General features: G+C 43.4%; 1 protein-coding gene across 4 annotated transcripts in view; it reads right to left on the bottom strand.

Moving 5' to 3' along the window:
* LOC134355961 (cortexin domain-containing 1 protein) overlaps positions 1-16,885 on the bottom strand; it is a 60,646-nt gene that overhangs the window by 34,052 nt on the left and 9,709 nt on the right. The window contains exon 2 of one of the 4 annotated variants that reach the window (XR_010020234.1): positions 4,899-5,116. The exons of the other annotated variants lie outside the window; for them this stretch is intronic. The gene's annotated coding sequence lies outside the window, so the exon portion shown is untranslated. Of the gene's footprint in view, positions 1-4,898; positions 5,117-16,885 lie in introns of those variants that run through there. 4 annotated transcript variants of the gene reach the window in all.

The raw sequence follows: 16,885 nt of genomic DNA, 5'->3' as shown, positions 1-16,885 counted from the left end.
GATTAATTGTGTGTCACAGGGATTGGCGCTGGGCCCCTTGCCATTGTCATATATATTAATGACTTGGATGAAAATGCAGGTGGCCTGTTTACCAGGTCTGCAGATAACACCAAAATTGGCAGTGTGGTGGACAGTGAAAAAGGTCGTCTAAAGTTAAAACACAATCCAGATAAATTGGGAAAGTGGGTCAAGGAACGGCTGATGGAATTTAACTTGGACAATGCAAAGAGGTGCATTTTGGAAATTTAAACCAGTGTAGGATATACTGTATACAGTGGGTGACAGGGCACTTGGAGTGTTATAGACAGAGTGACTGAGAGTACAGGGTTCACTGAATGTGGTGACGCAGGTGGGTAAGGTAGGGAAGAGGCATGTGGCATTGAGTGGGGTACTGAGTACAAGACTGGGATGTTATGTTACATTTATAAAAGATGCTGGTGAGATCACGGCTGGAGTATTATGTGCAGTTTCACTTGACACACTACAGGAAGAATGCCATTAAGATAGAGTGAGTGCAGAAAAGCTTCACAAGTCTGTTGCCGGGAGTGGACGGTTTAAGTTGTAAGGAGAAACTGGAGAGGCTGGGACTGTTTTTCTTGGAGAATTGGAAGCTGAAGGGTGACTCTTTTGAAGTCGATAAAACCACGAGGGACATAGGTAAGGTGAATGATCGCAGTCTGTGTGTCTGAACTTGAGGGCACAGGCTGAAGGTGAGAGGGAGAGACTTAAAGGGGACTTAAAGAGTAAGTTTTTCACACAGGTGGTGGTGGGTATGCAGAACGAGGTGCTAGACAACCTGGTGGAGACAGGTACAATTAAAGGTTTAAAAGACATTCAGACAGAAACGGTTGAGAGAGATGTGAGCCAAACGCAGGAAAACTGGACTAACTGGGGAAAACATCTTGGTCAGCATATACAATCTGGGCTGAAGGGGCTCCTTCTGTAATGCATAACACTAATGTTTAAATGTAGACAGGCTTAAAAAATCAAAGTGCAGAGGGATCTGTGTGTTGCCACACGTCAAATAACTTTAAAGTTAGTGTGCAGGTATGGCATCTAATAGATGGCCAGTGGGGGCCTTAATTATAAGGGGATGGAATATTAAAATTTTCCTACATCTGCAGAGAGAGATGACACCTGGGAGGATTGTGAAACCGTTGATCTCATTTATGGAGGGATATACTTGTACTGAAAGCAGTTTATTCAAAGTTCACAAGGTTAATGGGGATGTATTATTGGCATTTCAAAGGAGGAGAGGTGACCTAATTCTGAAGGGTCTCCACAGGATGAATGTTCAAAGGATGCTTCACTTCAATGAAGAACTAAAGGCCGGTGTTTCAGAGTAAGGACTAACTCATTTCAGGCCAAGGGGAGAAGGAATCTCTTCTCTTAGAGAGTCTGGAACCACTGGAATTCTGAACCTCAGAAAGCAGTGGAGGCAGTGTGACTGAATATATTCTAGCCAGAGTCAAGGGAAATCGCGGGGAATGGAGTTCAGGCCAAGATCAGATCAGCCATGGCTTGTTAATGACAGGAATATCATTAAGGTGGTTATGTTCTATTGTTGACATAATTTAACTGAAAAGGAAAGGTAGACATACTGTAGCAATTTTAAAAGGATGCATTGTGACAGAAAAGCCATGATAGTGTGGCAGAAGTGAAGCTTTTAGATAGAAACCTTGAGGTTTATAGTTTATCAGAGAGAGGAGGTGATTCAGGGAATGGAGGAAAGCTAACTATGAGGGCCTGAGTGTTAAAATTCTAGTTTATAAATTTCTTCCTTCTACCTTCCACTTTAATATGACACTGTGAATATCTTAAAGCTAAAATATTCTGAATTCATGCTCTACTCCTAAGACTTTAGTACCAAAAATTTAATTGAAACATTTGTTTGGAGTCAAGAGAGGACCATCTTTTGAACAAAATATTAAATCAAAGCCCTATCTGCTCTCCCAATATAAAACTATCCCATGGAACTGTTTCAAAGAAGGTCAGGGGAATTATCCCCAGTGTCTTGACTAGTATTTGCCCTACAGCCAATACCAAGTATAATAGTAAAATAAATCTGTACGTTCACACATTGACGTTTGCAGGACCTTGTCAGCATCCTGAAGGAGACATGAAAATGCAGGTATTTGTCTTCTAGACATTTCCATTTTCTCCACTGCCTGGAGGTACTTGGGTAGCAGGCACGTGGGTAACCACTCCCCCAACCTGCCCATCTTCAATTCAGATACAATCCTCTGGACCCTCTCCAATCCCTTATCTGCTCCTTAGATAAGGGAACCAAACCAGCTCACAATACTTCGTGTGGTCTGACCAGTGCCTTATAAAGCCTCAGCCTCTCATCCTTGCTCTTATATTTGAGTCCTCTCGAAATGAATGCTAACATTGTATTTGCCTTCCTCACTACCAACTCAACCAGCAAGTTAACCTTTAGGAAATCCTTCACAAGGACTTCCAAGTTCCTTGCACCTCTGATTTTTGGATTTACTTCCTGCTTAGAAGATAGCCTATGCCTTTATTCCTTCTAGCAAAGTGCATGGCCACAATGTTATAACCTGTCAATCTCTTACTGCACTACAAAATCATTTGCCTTATTCTGTACACTCCATGCATTCAACTACAACACCCCTTGGTCCTGTATTCATCACCCTTTTTAATCTTGCCCCCATGTTACACTCCAACTCATCCCACTGCCTGTAATTTTTCCCATCTTCTGCCTGTCCTTCCTCACAGTCTCACTCACAATGCATTGACTTGTATACCAACTGACCCATCCTCAGCCCAATCTTCCTGGTTCCCATCAACCTGCCAAACTAGTTTAAACCTTCCTCATCAGACCTAGCAAACCTGGCCACAGGATATTGGTTTCCCTCCAGTTTAGGTACAACCCATCCATCTTGTACAAGTCACTCCTGGCCAATTATCCAAGAACCTGAAACCCTGACCCTTGTACCAGTTCCTCAGCCACTCATTCATCTGCACTATCATCCTTTTCCTGCCCTGACTAGCATGTGCTACTGGGAGTAATCCAGGAATGACTACATTGGAGGTCCTGCTCTTCAGCGTCTCCTTACCTCCCTATACTCACCGTGCGAGACCACGTCCCCTTGTCTACCTGTGTTATTGGTGCCAATGTACACGTGACCTCTGGCTGTTCACCCTCCTTCTTGCAGCCGCTCTGAGACATCCTGGACCCTAGCACCTTGAAGGCAACACATCATACTGGCTTCTCTCTCACGGCCACAGAACCTGCTGTCTATCCCCCTAACTAGCGAGTCTCAGAGTACATAGAACAGTAAAGCAGAGGAACAGGCCATTCAGCCCACAATGTTGTGCTGAACCAGCTAAAAAAGTAAATCAAAAACACCCCAACACTAATCCCTCCTACCTACACCATGTTCGTATCCCTCCATCCTCCTTACAGTCACGTGCCTATTCAAATGGCTCTTGAAAGCCTCTAATGTATTTGCCTCTATCACCATACCAGGAGGCACATTCCAGGAATCCAGCACTCTTTGAGTAAAAAGCTTACCCCTCACAACCCCTTTGAACCTACCCACTTCACCTTCAATGCATGCCCTCTGGTATTAGACATTTCAACCCTGGGAAGCAGATACTCTCTGTCCACTCTATCTGTGCCTCTCATAATCTTGTAAACCTCTGTCAGATCTCCCCTCAGTCTCCAGCACTCTAGAGAAAACAACCCAAGTTTATCCAGCTTCTCGTGACAGCACACACCCTCTAAACCAGGCAGCATCCTGGTAAACCTCCTCTGCACCCTCTGCAAAAACTCAGCATCCTTCTATAGTGGGGTGACCAGAACTGTATGCAATACTCCAGATGTGGCCTAACTAGAGTTTTATAAAGACGCAATGTAGCCTTCTGACTTTTGAACTCAGTGCCTCAACTAATAAAAGCAAGTATTCCATAAGCCTTCCTAACCACCCTATCAACCCGTGTAGCCATTTTCAAGGAGCTATGAACTTGCATCCCAAGATCTTTCTGCTCAGCAACACAGCCTCCTATCACTACAGCTCTGCCTGACTTCACCCTTCCCTGCTGAGCATCAGAGCTGGCCACAGTGCCACTGGCCTGGCTGCTGCTGCTGGGCCTGGATAGGTCAACACCACCACCCCACCTCCCAGCAGTATCCAAAGGGGTATACTTGTTGCTGAGGGGGATACACAGAGAGCCCTGCCCTGACTGCTTACTCCCCTTACTACTGGTGGTCACTCATCTCTAACTGAAGCCTGCACTCTGGCTGTGACCACCTCGGTAACGGTCTTATCCATGCAGTTTTCAGCCTCCCAGAGGATCCTGAGTACATCCAGCTCTGGTTCCTTGACCATGTCAGTCAGGAGCAGAAGTTGGGTGCACTTCCTGCAGATGTAGTCATTAGGGAGGTTGTCAGGCACCCTGGAATCCCACATCTGAAAATATTGCATACATTTTTAAACCGACTTTCCTTCAAAAGCTGCTGAGAAATTAAACATTGATTCAACTTAGAATGAGAAATTGGCCAAAATGGAAGAGTGATTGTAGCTTGACCAAGGGTAGAGGGCACAGAAATCTGTTTTGTGTAGCACTGTAGACGTTAGACTGGCTGAATTTTAGATTTTTGAAAGCAGTTTAGCATAATGGTACGGCATTATATGAAGTCTACAGACTCCCAGTCTGAGCAATCAGCACCCTGTCTGATCCAGAAAAATGCTTAAAGCAAATATTGGCACATGGGTTCAGCAAGAGCTGTATTTACAATTCATAGCAGCTCTCAAGAAGGCGAGATATACGATTGGGGCAAGCACACTTGTGTTGCCATTTTATTGAAAGTTCAAAATTCTGACACAGCAGCTGCAAAGGAGCTGCAGCGTATGTTCACCAGTGCACGGGGTGGTGGCCACGGTGTTCCCGCGTACCGCTGTCCTTGTCCTTCCAGTCGAGAAGGTCAGAGATTTGGAAGAAACCTTGATGAGTTGCTGCAGTGTATTCTGTTGACAATGAGCTACTGATGGAAGGGGTGGAGGTACTGTACAACACATCAATACAGGATGCATCTCAAGCTGGCTGCTACATTTTAACAGCCTCTGGCTCCACGTCAAATTTTTCCCATCTAGAAGAGATTTAGAGTTACATCCTTATTTATTGCATAAAATTATAAACCACTGAAATTATAATCCATTGTGTATATATACTTACATTTGTTCTCAAGACTACAAAGTTGCTGCGCAAGTCGTTGGGGTTTTTATGGCGCGTTGGCCACAATTAGTCTCAGGTGATTGAGTTCAAGAGCCACAAGCTAGAGCTGAACCTCTATGAAACACTGCATGGACCACCTTGGATTATTGTATTCAGTTCTGGCTGCCTCATTATAGGAAAGATGTGGAAGCTCTAGAGATGGTGCAGAGGAGATTTACCAGAATGCTTCCTGGATTAGAGAACATGTATTATGAGAATAGCTGTGACCTAGGGCTCTTCCCTTTGGAGAGAAAGAGGAAGAGAGGTGATTTGATAGAGGTGTACAAGATGATAAGAGGCATCGATCAAGTGGATAGCGAGAGACATTTCCCAAGGCAGGAATGGCTAATACAAGGAGGCATAATTTTATGGTGATTGAGGAAAATATAGAGGGGATGTCAGAGTTACACAGGGAGTAGTGAGTGCATGGAACATGCTACCAGGGGTGATGGTAGAGGCAGAATCATCAGGGACATTTTAGAAACTCTTAGAAGGGCACATGGATGATAGAAAACTGGAGGGCTTTGTAGGAGGGAAGGGTTAGATTGATCTTAGAGTAGGTTAAAAGGCCAGCACAATACCGTGGGCGAAAGGGCCCGTACTGTGCTGTAATGGTCTTTGCTCTATTCGCCCATTATTGTGGTCAATAGGCTCGTACTCTGCTGTAGTTCTATTTATGAGAAAGGATTTCATTTGATCAGCTATTAAACCCAATACACTGGAGGCACTGACAAAATTGAGCGGAATAAAGTTGCTTCCCCCAACTAGGAAGGAGGGAAGTGGGAATCTCGTATCAATCCCTTCTGTGACACTGTGCTGGGAGCTTAGCTACACTCAGGAAGACTACTGCACCGAATAGAAAATCTAAATGTGAAATGAAAACAGCTATTTTAACATATGCAGTTTTGGATAACCATCTGGTTTTATTTTCCCACAGTTCTGTCCTGCACTTTAAGGTAACACTCATTGAAACCTCTCCTGAAAAGCTTTGCTTACATCAGTGATTTGAAGCCAATATTCATTGATCAAGCTAATAATTCACGGGCTCTCAAATTCCAATCCACTTCAGGTTTGTGATATGGCTGGTTGCTAGTTTATAGCTGCAGTTATAATTAGAATGCTATTGTGGTCCCCAGGAGATTGCAGCCATGGCAACAACATTAGCATTTTAATGGGAAATTATATTTGACACTCATGACCTGTCATCAAGGCAAAGTGGTTCTGAGGCATTGAATCACATACACACAGAGATTAGAATGGTACTTTAATGATGATTCAGTCAACTGAAGGTTTTCATGTTTCCAAATTAAGCACCTGAATTAGGTGGACATGTAATTTAAACTGCAGCGAACTGCATCGTCACTCTGCCCACTTTCTGACAGACTACAGCATTGTTTCTATTCAGTGTACTTTCAAGCTAGTGACCCAGACTTTTCTGTAGCATAAATGATCTGAATTGAAACTTCAGTGATCCCATCTTTAAGAACTTACCCCTGTGCTTCTAATGAGAATCAGAAATCGCACACAGATAGTTAACAGAACTGTGTCCCATCGCGCACACTTTGATATCAGGTCAGTGAATATCTCAGAAAAACTGCCCTCTAGCTTGTACAGTAGGGCTTCCAGCAGCGTGCCCAGCTTGAGTGACATTTTGCTACCTTCACAAGAATATAAATAGGAATAGGAGTGTGCCACCAGGCCCTTCAAGCCTGCCCATAGCCCCCACCTCCCCATTTTATCCATACCGGCCTCAGTTTCTCCTCTGTGTTATTTCTCCATTGCCTCTGTTCCACAATCGACCAGACATTTATCCAGCTCCACTTCAAATATTTCCAGTGTTCTGGCTCACAACCCCCACTGAGGCACAGAATTCCAGTGGTTTGTCACCTTCTTTGAGACGAAATTTCTACATGCCTCAGTGTCAAATATCAAGTCCCTTACCTTGTAGTTACATCTCCTTGTTAAAGACTTTCCGATTAGTGATAAAATGCCAACAGCTACCCTGTCAAGCCCCCACGGGAACTTAAGTGTTTGAATAAGGTCACCCTCTTTCTCCTATCCTCCAAGGAATACAAATACAAACTGTCTAGCCTTTCTTGAGAGAACAACCCTTTTATGAATTAGCCTGGTGAATCTTCTTTGCACTGTCTCCAATGTTATCATTTATTTATATTTTTCGGTAAGGGAGCCAAAAACACCCTCTACCGCCACCAATTTTGATTGCAGTCAACTGACTCATCGTATATCCCATCTGATCTAACTTTCCAGACCAGCCTACTGTGTGAGACCCTGTCAAAGGCTTTGCTAAAATACACGTAGACATCATCTACCACTCCTCTTGGATACCACTTCAAAACCCTTAAATTCATAGGACGCAATTTCCCATGCACAAAGCCATGCTGACTATTCCTGATCAATCATTGCCTTTCCAAATGCAAGCAAACTATGTCTCTCAGAATCCTTTCCAATAACTTTCCCACTACCAATGAAAGGTTCACTGGCCAGCCATTCCGTAGCTTGTTGCAGTACTTTGGAACTAAAGGCACAGCATTAGTCACCATCCAGTCTTCTGGGCTCTTATGCATAGCTAAGGAACACAAAAGTCTCTGCCAATGTACCAACAATTTCTTTAATTGCTTCCTGTAATATCCCAGGAGACATTTAATCAGGCCCTGCAGATTTATCCAGCTTTATGCACTTCACAAACATCAACAACTCCTCTTTTATAATATTGATAAGCTTCAGGACATCACTGCTCTTTTTCCTAAACTTCTTTGCCTTTCTCCACAGTAAATATAGACAAAAAGTATTCATTAAGACCTCACCCATCTCCTGTGACTCCAGACACAGATAACCACTATGATCCTTAAGAAGACCTATTCTCTCCCTAGTTACCCTTTTGTTTTAAACATAGTAATAGATTCATTTAGATTTAAACTTGGCCTTGTCTGCTAGGGATTCTCATCCCTTCCCTTCCTCTCATCATTTCCCAGACCCTGAGCTGGAAAAGAACTGTAGGCACACAATTTACTCCTCACAACATAAACCAGCAGGCTCAGATATCTGTGACAAGACATAGCCACACTGCAAGACAATAATTTCTTGATAGTCTGAAAGTTGGGGGGGAAGGATTGATTAATTTTTGATTCCTTTCTTAGGATCAAAACAGCACTACGGATGCCAGCATTTAATCCCCATCCCTATCTCTTCACAGGAAAACGGTGGTAGGGGCCTTTGCTCAATGCTGTTGGATGGGAGGTTGCAGGATTTAGACCTAGTGCTGATCAGTTATATATTTCCAATGAGAATGGGAAAGCTCCAGGTACACCTACTGTCTTTTCTCTTCTTGGTTAGGTGTTGACAGAGTAGCTCAGGCTACAGTGGCTTAGTGGATGGTACTTCCTGCAACCACGTGGTGCCAGTGGTAGAGGGAATAACTGCTCAGGATGTTGTTGGATACAAAGTGAGCTGTTGTGTCTCAAATAATGAAGAGTTTAAGAGCATTGTTGCAGCTACAGCTCGTGCATGAGTAAGGCTGTGTAAGGCCGATGCTTAACCGGAACATGGGAGAGCTCAGTTAATTTAGACACAAGTAATTAAGAGGATTCAATGGGTTGACTAACTGGCATCAAGCTTTCTGTGTGAGAATTTGCTGTCTAGACTGATATCAAGCTCTATGAATGGCTCCACTCTGACTCTGTTGGAATTCTGAGACTTACTTGGGCAATTAGGTACAGAGGAGATGTCAGGGGTAAGTTTTTTACACAGAGAGTGGTGAGTGCGTGGAATGGGCTGCCAGTGATGGTGGTGGAGGCGGATATGATAGGGTCTTTTAAGAGACTCCTGGACAGGTACGTGGAACTTAGAAAAATAGAGGGCTATGGGTAACCCTAGGTAGTTCTAAGGTAAGGACATGTTCGGCACAGCTTTGTAGGCCAAAGGGCCTGTATTGTGCTGTAGGTTTTCTATGTTTCTATGTAATTCAGAGGAGAGTTAAGAAACTGGGTGTTGTGGGTCTGGAACCATATGGAGGCCAAACCAGCTAAGGAGGAGAGATGTCCTTCCCATCTGCTTCACTGATGACCCAGTAGTGTCATGGTCACCACCTTAAAAGTCTAAGTTTTAAACATTTAGTAACAATTTCTGTTTCCCAGCTGTGGTTAGAAGTCAAGTCTGTGGATTTTTGGTTTAGGTTTTGGGATAACCAGTCCATTAATGGTGGAATATGTGTGAACATTAGCAAAGGTTGGTGCACAAATGCATCTGTAATTAGCAGTCACTGTTCTGGGGCAAAGAAACATCTTACAATTAAATGCCAGCCACACTTACCTGCCCAGGGGGTTTACTGTTCTGTTCATCACTGCTGTTTACAGGCCCCCGAGCGTGAGTGCCGAGAATGCACTCGGAGGGATTTATAGTATTATCAGCTCTCTACAAAACAAACATCCAGGTGGTCTCTCCATAATTACAGGAGGCTCCAACCATGTTAACATGCAGGACATTTTACTCGAATTCCACCAAAATGTCAACATGGCCACTGGCCGGACCATGTTTATAAAAACAGACGCGGCACTTGCAAGGCCATCTTGGCCTCTCTGACCACATCTCCATCCTGAGGCTGCTGTACCTCCTTCCTGATGGCAGCAGTGAGAAAAGAGTATGACCTGGGTAGTGGGGGTCCCTGATGATGGATGCTGCTCTCCTGCTCAGTGGTGGGGCGGGCTTTATCCATGATGGGTAGGGTCGTATCCACTACTCTGCAGGGTTTTCCATTCAAGGGCATTGGTACTATCAGACCAAGCCATGATGCAACCAATGAATATACCCTCCACCGCACATCTATAGGAGATTGTCAAAGTTTCAGATGACATGCCAAATCTTTGCAAACTTCTAAGGAAGTAGAGGTGGCACTGTGCTTCCTTTGTAATGACACCTATGTGCTGGACCCGGGCAGATCATCTGAAATCATAACACCAAGGAATTTAAATTTGCTGACCCTCTCCATCTCTGATCTCCCAATGAGAACTGGCTAATGGACCACCAGTTTCCTCCTCCTGAAGTCAATAATCAGCTCCTCGGTCTTGCTGACATTGAGTAAGAGGTTGTTGTTGTGGCAATACTCAGCCAGAATTTCTATCTCCCTCCTATATGCTGATTCATCACCACCGTTGATTCAGCGAACCACAGAAGTATCATCAGCAAATTTGGATATCTATGGCTTTGGAACTGTGTTTAGCCTCACAGTCATAAGTATAAAGTGAGTAGAGCAGGGGGCTAAGCACACAGCCTTGTGGGGTGCCTGTGCTGAGGGAGATTGTGAAGGAGATGTTGTTACCAATCCAAACTGACTGGAGTCTGCAGATGAGGAAATTGAGGATCCAATTGCTCAAGGAGGTATTGACGCCTAGGACTTGAAGCTTGTTGATCAGTTCTGAGGGAACGATAGTATTGAATATGGAGCTGTGGTCAATAAAAGACACCTTCACTATCCAGACATTCCAGGGTTGAGTGAAGAGCCAATGAAATGGCATCTGCTGTTGACCCGTAGGCAAATTGGCCGGTAGGCAAATTGGAGAAGATCCAAGTGGCTTCTCAGGCAGGAGTTGATATGTTTCATTATCAGCCTCCCAAAACAATTTCATCATGGATGGAAGTCCCCTGGATAATGGTTATTAAGGCAAGCCACCACATTCTTCCTAGGCACCGGTATACTTGAAGCCCACTTGAAGCAGGTGGGTACCTCAGACTGCCAAAGCGAAAGGTTAAAGATATCGGTGAACACTCCAGCTGGTTGATCAGCACAGGTCTTTAGTACTCGGCCAGGTACCCTGTCTGGGCTGGATGCTTTCTGTGGGATTCACCCTCATGAAGGAATTTCTCATGTCGGCCTCAGACTGAAATTACAGCTTCATCGGGGGCTATGGGAGTTCGCGAAGGTGCCTCCATGTTTTAATGGTTAAAGTGAGCATAAAAAGTATTGAGCTGATCTGGGAGGAAAGTCTTGTTGTCACTTACAGTATGTCGCTTGGTTTCGCTTTGTAGGAGCTGTTGTGCATCCTTCAGTGATTCAGGTTTGGTCCAGAATTGCCACTTTGCACGTGAGCTGGATTTCTCAATGATGGACCTCTTGTATTTTACTTGGTCATCAGACCTTAACACCTCTGATCTGTCCCTCAGCAGATTGAGAACTTCATGGTTCATTCAGAGCTTCTGGCTGGAGAAGATACTGAATGATTTGTGGGGATATACTTCTCTACGACTGTTTTTATAAAGTCCATGACAACCGTGGTGTATTGGTTCAGATTTTCTAATGAGTCCTTGAACCTGGTTCAGTCCATCGAGTCGAAGCGATCCTGTAGGTGTTCCCCTGCCTCATGTGACCACCTCTTTGTTGTTCTTGTCTCTGGAGCCTTGTTTTTTAGCCTCGGCCTGTGTGCAGGTAGGAGGAGGACAGCCAAATGAACAGATTTCTTGAAGTGCCATCTAGACATGGAAAAGTAAGCATTCCTAATCATAGTATAGTGGTAGTCAAGTGTATTGGGACCCCTGGTGCTGATATTAATGATAACTGGGAGGAGATTTCTTCAAACAAGCCTGATTAACATCCCTGACAATGATTTGAAAGGCATCGGGGTAGGCTGTTTCTTGCCTGCTGATGGCATTACTCATTACATTGGGTACCTGTTTAACACAGGCCTTTGGTGGTATGTAAACAGGAGTCAGGATCACAGACGAGAACTCTCTAGGTAAGTAGAATGGTTGGTGCTTAATCATTAGATGTTCCATGTCGATGGAACAAGAGTGCAATAAGACTACTGCATCCGAGCACCACAAAAAGTTTATCATGAAACACAGACTACCACCCTTTGCCTACTCCGAATCAGCAGACCAATCCATCCTGTGTATCGAGTAGCCCTTTGGTCTTACCGACATAACTGATGTGTCCAGAATGAGCCATATCTCCATGAAACAGAGAATGCAGGAATTCCTCATTTCCCTCTGATATATCAATCTAATTGGCAGATGTTCAAGAAGGCTGCCATGAACAGAGAGGACATAGACGTCAAGGAATATGCCTCATCTGTCACCGGCTATATCTGTAAGTGTGTAGAAGCCCTAGCTGATTGCAGCCTTGTGCTCTCTACTAAAAAGCACAGGATGGTGCCTTAAATTCTGGAGAGAAGGGCTCCCAGAGAAGCCAGGAGAAGTCTCTTCTCAGGCATCAAGAGAGTAAAAACCATCTATGCTCAAAATATTCAGGAACACCTGTCCAATAACAACCCCCAGTATGTGGCTGGATATCAAAGGCATTACTGACTACACAAAGAAAAACAGCATCACCTGTACCAATGATGCCTCTCTCCTCGATGCTCTAAACAACTTTTACACATGTTTCGAGGCATGTAACACAATGTCGGCCACAAAAGCTACTCAACTTCCAGGTGAGCAACCACTGCCTGTAACAGCAGCTGACTCTGCAGAGTCAAGTCCCATGAGGTGGCCGGGCCAGGCAACATCCCAGGCCGAGTACTCAGGGAGTGCACACACTAGCTCACTAAAGTCTTCACGGACATCTTCAACACTTCACTATCCAGACTGCTGTTCCCACATGCTTCCAATCAGCCACCATCATCCCTGTACAAAGAACACTACACCTCATGGTGCATATCCGCTCCTCCCTCCCCATCCCCTTCAACACAGCTGCCACCCCTCCCCACAGGGCTACTGCTCATACGTGACTGCACAGCCAGATACCCGGGTATCACATTGTCAAGTTCGCTGATGACACGACAGTGGTGGGGATCATCACCAATAATGATGAGATGGCCTATAGAGAAGAGGTGGAAGAGCTCGAGGCTTGATTGCAGGCATATAACCTCTTCCTCAATGTCAACAAGACAAAGGAGATGGCTATCAACTTCAGGAGGGCCCACGGCACTCACACCCCTCTTTACATACATGGTACAGCTGTGGAATCTGTGAGCAGTTTCAAACTCCTGGGAGGCCACAGCTCACACAACCTCTCATGGTCCCAGAACATTTTCGACACAGTCAGGAAACCTCACCTATCCTTCTACTTTCTGAGGAGGCTGAAGAAAACAGGACTATGCACATCTGAGCTTACAATCTATAGATGCATCCGAACATGCTACATCTCTGCATGGTACAGAAAGCGCACTGTGGCAGAAAGATAGGCTCTACAATGAGTAGTCAAAACTGCCCAGCGCATCACTGGCACCAACCTAACCGCCATCAAGGACGTACGGTATATAAAGGTGCTGATAACGAGCAGTAACATCATAAAGGATCCTACTCTCCCTGCTCATGGACAGTTTGTCCCATTCCCACTAGGAAGGAGGCTGCATAGTAGCCACACCAGGACCACAAGGGTTAAAAATAGTTACTTTCCCCAAGCAATGAGGCTGGTCAATACCTTCACCTTCTAACCCACTCCTTCACACCTCCCCCCAGCTCACCATTTCCTGTCAGAATCTCCTTATGTTCAGACACTCCTTTGTCTAGTGTCACCTTATGGACATACAATCTATGTACATCAGCTATGAAGTTATATTTATTATTTTTAATTATTGTGTTTTTTTATCTTGCTGTGTTTCTTTTTGTGCTGCATCAGAAAAGGAGTAACAATTACTGCCTTCTCCTTTACACTTGTGACCTGCAAATATTATAAAATCTTGAATTACAAACTGCCACCTCCCTTCACAGGTTTTGATCTAAGTAATGGTAATGGTGGAGTGACAAACTATATCATAACACATGACAATCTGCAACTCATAGATTTTCTGTTTCTACCTACAAGATATTAAATAATTTATGAACTATTGGAGATCAACCTTGCCATTCCTTACGCAGGATTTCATAACTCACAAAAAAAATCCCTTTTTTAAATTAACACACATCAAAGTTGCTGGTGAACGCAGCAGGCCAGGCGGCATCTATAGGAAGAGGCGCAATCGACGACGAAGGGTCTCGGCCTGAAACGTCAACTGCGCCTCTTCCTATAGATGCTGCCTGGCCTGCTGCGTTCACCAGCAACTTTGATGTGTGTTGCTTGAATTTCCAGCATCTGCAGAATTCCTGTTGTTTTCCTTTTTTAAATTAACATAGTACAGCAACATCCTCATAGACCATGGCTTGTATCTATGGAAAGCTGGAGACTTCTCCCAGTATACACATTATGGCAGCAGGGGCTACTGCTATTGATTAGATTAGATTAGATTCAACTTTATTGTCATTATGCCGAGTAAAGATACAAGGACAATGAAATACTGTTAGCATCTAACCATGCAAAGAATAGTGTTATTTACAAAATAACTGCGAATAAAAAGTAAGTGCTACAGCACACAAATATAAAAGTACTGAGACAGTACAATATGGGTGCAATACTGCTTAGCGCTGTGATGTGAGGTTCAGGAGAGAAAGGTTACATATACTTACTCGTGCATAGACTGAGTTGCATTAATTGGTTCGTTTCCAACACGATATCACACCATTTTGTCCCAAAGCACTTGGGTTTGTCCAGATGTCTCAGTGATGGAGAAATCCATATCTTCCTAATTTTACTTTCTTTAGAATAACCAAGCATTTTAACACCTTGATCTTTGCTAGTTGTATTCAACTCATTCAGATAAGGGCATTGCAGATGGATATTGAGGATGGTAGATGGATGATGCTTGTTTAGTTTAATCATAATTAAACAGTTTGCCTCAGCAGCAGATCTCAGTACAGCCAAAGAATAACTGGGGAGGTCCACTAGTTCTTTTCTCCTAGTCCTAAGTATCTCCAGCTACCACTTTCTCAATTTCTTTCAGAATCATATGGTTTTCAATAATCACCTCTCATTCTTCTAAACTTGTTTCTTTAATAATATTGTCCACTTAAATTTCTTCCAATGTGGACAGAGGATCAAAATTTGAAATGTCAACTTAATGCTTTAAATAGTTTTGTGTTACAGGTCTCTTCTGTTATTTTATTGTCAGCACCCAGCATTAGTGTAACATTTAAGACCACTTAGTCTGACAGATGAGGCCTCCTTGTGACAAATAATTGTATATTAAAGTTGGGAAGCAGCAGGAAAGCAAAACAGAAAAGTAGCCAATAATGAATAAATCATTTCACTACATATGATCAAACCTTCAATTTCATCTCAGGCAAAAGTGTATTTAAATCTACCACGACAGAATAATCAATAATGAAATGAGCATGTGGGGAATTACAAGAATGTCCATATTGTGGAACACTGATTTCAATAAATAAATTTTAATATTCAACATTTGACAGGATTTAGATGAATGCAATCAAAATGCATCCCTTTCTCCTCCATTCACATTCAAGTTTACAATTCACCTCTCCTTGATGCAAAATGTTGTCTGTGAACCTAAGATCACTGATTGGTGGTTGAAATATAAAATTCTTACTCAAAAGATAAGAATGGAAGAACATGCATGTTGAGAGGTTGCCATTTGATAACAGTGATGCACTATATTACCATCGGATACCCATGTAGAACACTATTGTTTCATTAAAAAGTGAAATTATATTTTTAAAAGCATATCAGACTAAAAATCACCAAATATTGAAAAACTGCTTCAAAAAGTGCATGACACCCAAAAGACTGTCAGGCAAGAAATGGATAATTAGAGTAAATGTCAAGAGAAAAATAAGCGGCTACATTGAAAATGCAAAGCATCATCATTCTGAGTCCAGAGGTATAATCATTAACCCTTTATTAATACTGACTATCATTGATATGAAGCACTCAAGGTTAATTCTGCGGATGGAAAAGGCATCATATAAATACAGTGCAGTTTCTGGCAGTCCTTAGTTCCAGCTGTAACAAGTAAACTAGTCAAGGGAGAACTTATGGATGTGATGCAAATGGACATGGGATTAGGCACTGATATTGGTAAAGAGCAGGATGGACAGCAGGAAACAAAGGGTAGGAATACAGTTAAGTTTTTCTAATTGGCAGGTGTTTACTACAGGATTGCCAAAGGATTCAGTGCTGGGACCCCAGCTATCCAGAACACATGATAACGATTTGGATGAGGGAATTAAATGTGATATCGACACGTTTGCAGATGTCAGTTATTTAGAGGATGGAATTGATGGCTTTGTTGGCAAGTTTGTGGACAATACAAGGGCGGATGGAGAAACAGGTAGTGTTGAGGAAGCAGGGGATCTGCAGACGGATTTAGACAGATTGGGAGAACGGGCAAAGAAGTGACAGATGGAGTACAGTGTAGGGAAGTGTATGGTCATGCACTTTGGTAAAAGGAATAAAGGCTAAATGGAGCAAATTCAGAAACTGGAGGACAAAGGGACTTGGGAGTCCTTGTGCAGGATTCCTTAAAGGTTAACTTTAAGGAAGGCAAATGCAATGTTAGCATTCATTTTGAGAGGACTAGAATACAAATCCAAGGGTGTACTGCTGAGGCTTTACAAGGCATTCATCAGACCACACTTGGAGTATTGTGAGCAGTTTTGGGCCCTTCATCTAGGAAAGGATGTGTTGGCACTGGAGAGCATCCTGAGGAGGTTTATGAGAATGATTCCAGGAATGCAAGGGTTAATGCATGAGGAGCATTTGATAGCTCTAGGCCTGTACTTGCTAGAGTTTGGAAAA

Source organism: Mobula hypostoma, chromosome 13 (assembly GCF_963921235.1).
Source record: "Mobula hypostoma chromosome 13, sMobHyp1.1, whole genome shotgun sequence".
NCBI classification, from domain to species: Eukaryota; Metazoa; Chordata; class Chondrichthyes; order Myliobatiformes; family Myliobatidae; genus Mobula; species Mobula hypostoma.
Note: the sequence above shows the minus strand (reverse complement) of the source record. Positions and strands in the feature narration are given on the sequence as shown.